Raw genomic sequence first — 10,561 nt, 5'->3', positions numbered from 1 at the left:
CTTGAATAGCTAGAAGTGAATTAGTAAAGACTTGCATGCTAGGTTCTCTTAGTTTTTGTTGAAGTTTTCTTTTAAGTTGAGGCAAAAGGCAAGAGTACAAAATAGAGTAGTAGATGCATTGAGTAGAGGTGCAAGTTTGATGGTGACAATGGGACAAAAAGTTATGGGTTTTGATATAATTAAAGAATTGTATCATATAGATGAGGATTTTCATGATACATGGGATAAGTATATCACAAATCAACCTATTGAGGATTTTTACATTCATGATGGTTTTTCAATGCAAGGCAACCAACTTTGCATTCCTAAAACTTCATTCAGAGAAAAGTTGATTAAAGACTTGCATGGTGGAGGTTTTGCTACTCATTTAGGTTGTGATAAGATGATTGCTGCTGTTGGAGAAAGATATTATTGGCCACATTTGAGAAGGGATGTAACGAGATTTGTTTAGCGATGTTATATATGCCAAACCGCAAAGGGACAGTCCCAAAATACTAGTTTGTACATACCTTTACCTATTCTTGAAAATATTTGGGATGATTTATCTATGGATTTTGTGCTTGGATTTCCTCGAACACAAAGGGGCATGGATTTTGTTTTTGTTATTGTTGATAGGTTTTCTAAGATGGTACACTTTATCCCTTGTAAGAAGACTTTAAATACAAGCCGAATAGCCAAATTGCTTTTCAAGAAGGTTGCTCATTAGCATGGTGTGCCCAAAACCATCACTTCAAATCAAGACAGCAAGTTTCTTGGTGATTTTTGGAGGACTTTGTGGCACATGTGTGGATTCATCCTTGAATTATAGCAGTACAACTCATCCACAAACTGATGGTCAAACTGAATCAATAAATAAAACCCTTGGCAATTTGATTTGTAGTATTTGTGGGGATAGATCAAAGTTGTGGGATTTTGCATTAGCACAAGCAAAGTTCATTTATAATATTGTATTCATAGTGCCACAGGAAAATCACCATTTTCTATTGTGTACACAAAGTGGCGACAGGATGCTCTTAACTTGATCAAGTTACCTTAAGTTCTTGGATTTGGTGTAGCAGCTCAAATTATGGCTAATCAGTTGCAAGATGTTCAAGCTGAGGTGAAATAAAAACTAGAGCAAGCTAACGCGAAGTACAATAGAGTTGCAAACCAACATTACAGAAAGCAGATTTTTGAAGGAAGAGATCAAGTGATGGTGTTTCTGCGAAAAGAAAGGTTTTTAGTGGGAAGTTATAGTAAGTTGCAGCCTAAGAAATATGGACCATACTAGATTTTGAAGAAGATTAATGACAATGCATACGTTGTGGATCTACCAGACAAAATGGGAATTTCCAAAACATTTAATGTAGTGGATCTTTACCCATTTTATTCATCAAATGAACCCTTATATTCCGATATACAAGTTAACTCAAGGTCAAGTTTTTCTCAAGTGGAGGGGAATGATGTAGATAAGTAATTTTAATAGTTAATATTTTTCTTATTTAGTATTTAGGATTTTCATTTTATTTTATTTTACTTGGATGACAAGTAACTATGGGTTAGGAATTTACTTTTTTGTACTCCAATGAAGTTTAAGGTAGATTTCTTGTACTCCAAGGAAGCCTAGGGTAGAATACTTCTTTAGTTTTATTTACTTTGCTTGCACTCCAAGTTTAGGTTAAGTAAGATTATACTATTATGAATAGCGCCCTTAGGCTTAGTTTTTAGACAACTTATTTTTTTGAATTATTGAATGATATTATATTTTTTCTCAAATTTTGAGTGTAAGTTTCTACATTTCAAACTTGGTTATCAATTTTAAAAGCTTTGTCGAGTGCTAGTCTTTATTTTCATGCTAACTTGCTGCTTTAGAAGGCCCTAAAGAGGCTGATCATAAAACAATTAAATTCTACCTCGATGGCAATTTTCATAATGCTTGAGTGAAATATTTTAACTATGCCATGCACATTGATTTTCATATGTGAACTTGCTATTTTATTGTTAACTAATTTTATGATGAACTTGGTTATATATTGCTCACGAGTTTCATTATTTAGACATACATACATGCCAATTGAGCTTAGGATTGAAATATTGATTCCACTTATTTGAAATTCCATTAGTTTATTTTCTTAGGTAAACCTTACGGGAATAGGTCCTATTACCACACTAGATTTGTGTGGTCTTGGGGTACAAAGTAGTGATTATTGATGATTGATGAAAAATAAAAAGGGACCTGAAGCCTTGACTTACATTTGATGGCGTGGGGAGTTCCCACGAGTAGGTAAAGGGTGACCTAAAGCCCCAACACATATTTAGTGGTGTGGAGAGTTCCTATGAGTAGGTATTGATGTTATTTGATATAAAAGAGAAAACTGATGGGCTACATTAGACTTACCCAAGGATACCCTAGCTGATATGATTTTATTAATTAGGCATGGCAATTACTATCATACTTGCTTTGAGAAAACCATGGTTGTGATTTATTTGTTTACATGACATATTGGAAATTACTATATTTGAAATTGCCCTTGTTAATCGTTTTATAATGAGCATGAAATTTACACAATACCTTTCTGATTTGATTTTGAAATTTAAACTCAATCATCTTATATTGATTTGCACATGATTTGTTAACTTTGTGCATAGCCTGTCTCCTCATACATATATTATTATTATTATTATTATTATCCTTTCATCAAAAACTCCATCTTAATGCCTGTTTCTCTTCCAACTCACTCATTAAGTTATGAAAGACTCACCTCAGTTAATTGTCACCTATGGCAAATAAGTAATTGGATAGGGCATAGCCACAATGAGAGGACTCTAACTTACTACATAAGTAATGGCATCTAGTAGCCTTCCCTTATGTCACTCTGCTATCCAGTGTTTAGTTGTCATCATTTCTTTTTAAGAAGAATTGTATGTTTAAGACTATTTTAGGCCTAGGTCTGTGGACATTGCTAAGTTAATTATGTAATGTTTTAAAGACTTATTATTTAAAACGCGTTATACAAATATTTGAAATTTTCTATTATGAGTTTCTATGGATGCTCAAAAATTAAATTTATTATTTTCATCGTATTACTATTATAAGGGATGTTAAAGGATGGATTAAATAAAAATGTTGGAAATGAACAAGAGAGTTTATTGGTAAAGTAAATATATCTAGCAGACTTATCAAGTTGTGTAGGCTTGCCTACATGACTTGTGCGCCAGTAACGGTCGTAGGAGTTGGTTGTTAGAAAATTACTTGATCATTTTACAAACTATTATTCTGTTTTCAAAAGCCTTATTCTGTTTTCAAAGGCCTATGAATGGAGCTTCAAGAAAACTTTATAAAACCATTTTAAATGAGTTGTAGTCAATGAGACGATGATTTGAGGTTTCTTAGATACTTGTTCGTGCTTAACTCATGACTCGCATCTTATGATGTTTGATTTTACTTAAGAATTAAGTCCCCAAACTCTTCGAATATTTGATATGTTGAAAGGCAAACTTTGATATTGTTTGAAATGGATTGCTTGCATTTATTTTAAAAGTATTTTTAGACAAACGCTCTCCTGTTTAGCTTGTTCCCTTCTCGATATCTACTCACGAAGTTATTTATAATTCTCACATGTAAGATGAAATTGATTTACAGATCAATAGCTACTTGGCTAGCTATTCCTTTGGAAGAGCCAATAATTTATTCATTCTTGGGTAGGTGAATATACAACATCCGATAGGCATCAACCCTTTTATTTCAAGTTGTGCTCTGCTGGTCCTATTTGGTTTGGTCATTATGTTGACTATCATGGATGATATTTTGCTATGTTTTAGATGAAATGACGTGTATGTTGAAATGTACCATGGAATGGCTACACTTTGTAATTGCCACAAGATGGCCTACATATGTTAGTTTGCTATGTGATGCTTTCGTGTTTTGAGCATGTGAACATGCAAACTAATATGACATAATCTTATGTGATATAATATGTTCATGCATATTTGATGTACGATTCCATGGTGATGAGTCCCATGAGATAATTTTGAGTATATGATTTGAATTGTTCATCTTAGGGTTGCATGGTTAAGAGAGTAGCTCCCATCAATACCCTTGCACCGATTATGGCCCCCAGGTTTAGGTTGTGACAATATAATAAAGTTATCAACCACCCAAATAAATGTGATGGTGGAATATTAGAGAAACCACCAAGGCATATGTGTTATTGTACATTATTAGTGTCACCTATGTGTAAAGGTGAAAGTGGTTGCTATAATGCCCACTAAAATTGGTTGTGAAAGGAGATGAGTAAGTCTCCACCATTTAAGGATTTATATGGTTGTAATGATGCCCATTATTAAATCCAATCGATGAATGACATGATGTGATGTATGATGCTTGGTTTTGGTGGAATATTGCACAAATTCCTATTGCGTTATAAATTGATGTTAGTCCACCATGGGCGTAAGAATACATCGTGTTCATAGTCCAGCATGGGAGTAAGAATACCACAAGGTCAAGTTCATAGTCCAGCATTTCAATTTGGAAATTTGAAATGAAAAATGATTAGTTTTGCATAGACCTTAGCATTAGGTCAATTTGACTTTAAGATTCATGACTTTGATTTAGTCTTTGCTTTTAAACTTTGATTGTGTTGATTATTGAATTCATCCTTTGTTTGGAAATGGACTTGAACCCTTTGATCTTGGATGGTGAATGAATTCACCTTTTCATATGGAAACAAACATTTGAATATTAAAATATAAAACCAAATATTTTAGTGACGCGTACTTAAGTTATGGACTTGTAGTTAGTGATAGTAGCCACTAGCCATTGTGCACAATGCTTAGCTTTGATTGATAATTAATGAAGTTCTACCTCTTGATTTGGTTTCATTAGTAGTTGATACAATCTTACTTCTTTGATACGGTTGATGACTATCATGTATCCGACTGCTTTAATGCTATGGCATACTTTGATTTGATTGTCCATGCTATCTATACTCCATGATCTATTTAAAATGATATTAAACTCTATGGAATTGGGATTCAATATTTGTTTCAATTTTGGACTTGGATTTGATATTATTTTTAATTGGACTTTGGATTTGGTATTTGTTTAGAATTCGATTTTTGGATTTGACATTTGTTTGGACCTTGGTGCTTGAGTTTGATAATTGTTTCCATTTTGGCATTTGGATTTGCTATTCATCTCGACCTTGATCTTTGGATTAGGTATTTGCCCTAACATTGGTTTTTAAACTTGATTTATTCAATTTAGTATGTATTATGTTATTTTTGAAATTCAATAGTTTTCTTTAAGGCCTCTCTAAAGGTATTGGCATTATTTTCTTTTTAGCACTAAACCTTTGTTTTCCTCAACATCTCCTACAAAACCTTTTAAACCCGATATTTATTAATTGTTTTCTTGGAAATATTTGAACATTTTACAAACTATTATTCTCATTTTCAAGAGCTTATGAATGGGTTGTCAACAAAACCTTATAAAATCCTTTTAAATGAGTTTGTATTCGTTGAGATGATGGTTTGAGATTTCTCAAACTTGGGATGATTGATTTTGTTTGGGAATTATATTCTCAAACTATTTGAATATTTGATATGTTTGAAAGGCAAACTTTGATATTGTTTGGAATGGATCACTTGCATTATTTTAAAAGGTCTCTTTGATAAACACTTTCCCGTTTAGCTTGTTGCCCCTTCATATCTACTTACTGAATTATTTATAACTTACATATGTAAAGTGCATTTGTTTTGCAGATCAGTAATGGCTTGTCTCACTATCCTTGGGAAAAGCCAATACTTCTATCAATCTTGGTAGGTGAACATATGGCATCCAATAGGCATCAACCTTTTCATTTTTTAGTCATACTCCACTGGTCCTATTTGGTTTGGTCATTTATGTTTGACTATGACGAATAATATCTTGCTATGTCTTATATTAAGTGACATATATTTTGAAAAAATTGCCATAGGATGGCTATACTTTCTATTTGCCACAGGATCACCTATGTACGTTACTTGATATATGCTGCTTTCGCATTTTGAGCATGTTAGCATGCAAACTAATATAACACATTCCTATATGATATAATATGTTCATGCATGTTTGATATACGGTTCCATGGGGATGAGTTCTGTGAGGAAATTTCGAGCATTTGATTTATTTGTTCATCTTAGGCTTGCATAGGTTAAAAGGGTCACTCCTATCGATACCCTTGTGTTGGTCATGACACCGGATTTAGGTCATGACACAATTCCAAAATGTCTTTGATTACTATTGTCACTTAATTGAAAACTTGTAAGCAATAGTAAGTAGCATGGAAAAAGAAATGAGGCAATTAGTGTAAAATCAAAGTGATTTGGCCCCCAACCAATAGAGACTCCGTGATAGGATGAACAAAACAAAACCACCCATAATTCTCAATCTTGATAATTGTGAATCTGATACTAATTTTGACTAGTAGGCATATGCATCAACATTTGCATACATTTTGTTTCATACTGATATGATTGTATTGCAAATGATCTTTTGTATACGAATTGACTTAATGAAAAATCTTTTTAGATTATATCTTCTTTGACATTGCTCTTTATGCTTACTGATGATTGATTGAACTTACTTGCTATTAATTCCTTTACGATCTTCTTCTCAAATGATGATTGATAATTATTTATAACCAGTGCTACTAATGCTTTATCTTTTTATGAGTTTTTCTTCATTATTTCTGTACACTATTTTATTTTCCTTTTTGATAAAACAAAATAGAGGAGAAATATAGTGAGTAAATTTGTGCTTAAATTTTCATTCATGTTGGCTAGATTTTTCAAAATGGTTTTTCAAGAGTGCTTTCTTATTTAAATGCAAATCTTTTTAGAAAAACACAAATTCAAGGGTATGTAACACCCCCAATTTTCAAAGTAAATTAAGTTAATTGATTCTATGTTATGTGTGACTAGTGTTTTAGGATATATATGTAGATAAATGGGAACTTAGGCAAATTTTAAGGAAACATGTGATAAATCCCATAGTTTGAGGTTTTGATCTAAGTTTGATGTTATGCTTGCAATTTATGTGTATGCGATTAAGTTAAATGAATGATTTGAGGTGTGATATTAACAAGGAATGATTTTGGGGTGATAAACTTAGATTTTTAAAAGTTTTGAAAGCTTAAAACTGCCTACAGGGGAAGATGTATCGATTCATCCCATCATGTTTCAATACATTCTTGGCAGGAAGAATAATATAAGGTGTTCTAGAGGTATTCTATCGATACATTTAAAGATGTATCAATAGATTTTGAAATTTGACAAGCATATATCGATACATTGCCCAATGTATCAATACATCTGAAGTAGAGAGCACCTAAAACTATTTAGCCAAAAATGTATCGATACATTACCCCAATGTATTGATACGTTTAGTAGAAATATAGGCAAATGTATCAATATATTGCCAAATGTACCAATACATCACTGAGAAAAGGTAAATATAAAAAGAGGTTCATGGGCATTTCGTCCATTTAACAAAAACCCCCAAACTCTTTTTCTTTCCACCATTGCAAAACCCTAAGGCCCCAAACAGATTTTTAAAGCTACTTGAAGCTAATTTGAACTTGGGAAACACCTCTAGAGGTAAGATTAAATATTTTTACTGATCATTTCTCAATTTAATCGATTAAATTCTAAGAAATCTAGTTTTTTCAACTTTGTCACGACCTCAACCTGGGGACCATGACCTGTGCACGAGCCTAGTAGGCAAGTCCACTAGACCCAAGCAAGTCTCAAAGCTCATATTCAAATATGCATAGACCAAGGGATTCAATCACCAAATATTCATAATAAATGCAAGTAAAATACAATATCCCTAGCTTAATTTCCATACAAATATTAATAGGGCCATATGTTGGCCATCCAGATGAGTTCATACATATTAACCCCTAATACACAATATAATATGGCACTTAGTGCCTACACACATTATCCATAGCGAAAGGCTTTAACTGCCTCAACAGAGTGACCAAAACAGAGAACTTATCAGATGCCAAAATTGGTTTATCGCTGGATGACCTTTACCATACAACTCTATGGCCTATTTATCTACACATGGTATACAAATAGGTGAGTACTATAATGCTCAATGAGGGTACATATAAACAAAATCATATGTGTTTATATAAAATGCATATATAAAATACATACACCTTCCGTGCAATTAGATGTTCTCACAAACATCTCCAAATATTGGGCATATCATTATCCCTAAATCTCCAATATAAAGGCATATCATCATCTCAATGTTTCCAATGATCATCACTCATATCATTAGGCTTATCCTCGAAGCCGATCAAAGTTATTCAAATCATTCTCCACAACATACTTTAGTCGTCAGAGTATCACATCAAAATCATATCACATCTATTTAAGCCTCTCCATGGCTATCTCACATCATATACAAATCAAATCAACGAGTGGTCCTCTCTTGGACATACTCAGATCATGCATGGTGGCCAACTGGTGGGGAAACAGATCACACACGTGCTAAAGCAATAAGCGAAGAACAGATCATCGACAAGAGTAAACTCTTGATGTCGACATCACACAAAGTAATCTCAATGGATAGCATCAAAGCACTATAGGTAGGTATCACAGGCAACATTAATGCCACGGTCCCTACTTACCACCATCTTTACAGGCACACAAATAGTCACAGGGGGACAAAAATCCATTTAACAACAAATCTGATCAACGTCTGAAATTTATTCCTCGAACAGAAGCACAAATCCATAAATAAGGCCATTATGCCTTTATCATTCACAATTTCCTTATCAAATCTTAATTTACATTTGTTAGGGTTCAATTGTTTTAAGCTTAATTAGGTCCTAAGAGTTTTTAAGTCTCCAATCAAATCATCTCAGTTATCATTCACCTAGGGTAATTTACTCTTAGGGGTTCAATCAAATCATCTTATTTATCATTCACCTAGGGTAATTTACTCTTAGCGGTTCATCATAGCTTCTAAACATCTTAGTTTAAGCACACACATAATATAGGCCATCCATGCGGCTCACATCATAGCACACAATTCACATATATACATATACACATATATGTTTCCTAGCCTCGGTTCATTCATCTAGGCATATATATTTGATTTTATACCAGTGCAGCATATCTTTCATGTGTCATGCATTACATGCATATTAAATTAAACCCACTCACAATGGTAATAGGTGACACTCTTTCTCAGGCTTCAATCTTTAGCCCACTTACAATGTCAATAGGCAGCATTCTTTCTCAAGTTTCAATCTTTAGCCTTTGATAGTCATCTAGCTTATCAATGAGTTGATTTAACTCTACTTTCTTCTTCAAAGACATTAGAACATCAAGATGTTAATTATTTCTAGCTTTTGAAAAGTACTAACTTTTTACCAAATTAACTAAATCTTAGCAATCCAACTAATTAAGCTTAAATCCTTTGTTAATGAGCTAAACCCATACCTTAAAAGTTGGATGGTATGAGTCTTAGCTCTTAAATTCCTCAATTCAAGCCAAAGAGAGAAAAAATACCAAATTTAAAGAAAAGTCAAATTCAAAGTTATTAACTAATTAAATGAAATAAATAAATAAATATGTTAAATATTACCTCCAGAATGGTTTCCCAAGCTCTAAATAGCTTCAAATCACCTCAAAAGAATTGAAATGAGAGAAAACAACAAATAGGTCCTCAAAAAGCTGAGATAAAGAAATAAGCGAAATGGCTCAATGCCTTTTTTTTATTTTTACCTTCCCTTTTTGATGTATCGATACATTTTGGCAATGTATCAATATATCTGCTCTAATTTTGAATGAATGTATCAAGACATTGGGGCAATGTATCTATACATTTTGGCCAGAATGGCCCTAGGTGCTTTCTGCTTCAAATGTATCGATACATTTGGATAATGTATCGATACATGTTCATCTTTGGCTAAATCTATCAATTGATTCTTAAATGTATCAGTAGAAAATTCTTCCTCAAGCCTTTGTCATTTATCTCGCCATGAACGTATTGATACATTGGGGTATGTATCAATCTTTCACCATTGTAAGTAGTTCTAAGCTTCCTAAAAACTCTAAAAATCTAAATTTAACATTCCAATATTATTCTCGGTTGATATTGCACCTCAAATCATTCATTTAAGTCAATCCCATGCACATAAATTCACAAACAGAACATCAAACTTAGATCAAAACCTTGAATTATGAGATTTATCTCATATTTCCTCAAAGTCTTTTTTTTTTGCCTAGGTGTCAATATGTACACTCTTAAACACTAGGCATACATATCATATCATCAAAGTCCTCAATACTCTACATACTTCGTAAATCATTCTTAGTTTACATCAAAAATTAGGGGTGTTATAAATCTAGTGAATCTTCCTTGATTTAACTAGAATTTGGAGACAAGATTCATGCAATCTAGCTTCTAAGGTATGGGTTTAGCTCATTAATAAAGGATTTTAGCTTAAACAGTTGGATTGCTAAGATTTGGTTAATTGTGAAAAAGTTGACATTTTTTGAAAGCCATGATTTAATT

Source organism: Theobroma umbraticum, unplaced genomic scaffold, assembly GCF_002168275.2.
Source record: "Theobroma umbraticum cultivar Fairchild unplaced genomic scaffold, ASM216827v3 scaffold_12.0, whole genome shotgun sequence".
In the NCBI taxonomy this organism is placed as follows: domain Eukaryota; kingdom Viridiplantae; phylum Streptophyta; class Magnoliopsida; order Malvales; family Malvaceae; genus Theobroma; species Theobroma umbraticum.
The sequence above is the reverse complement of the archived record's forward strand: the minus strand, read 5'-3'. Positions refer to the sequence as shown.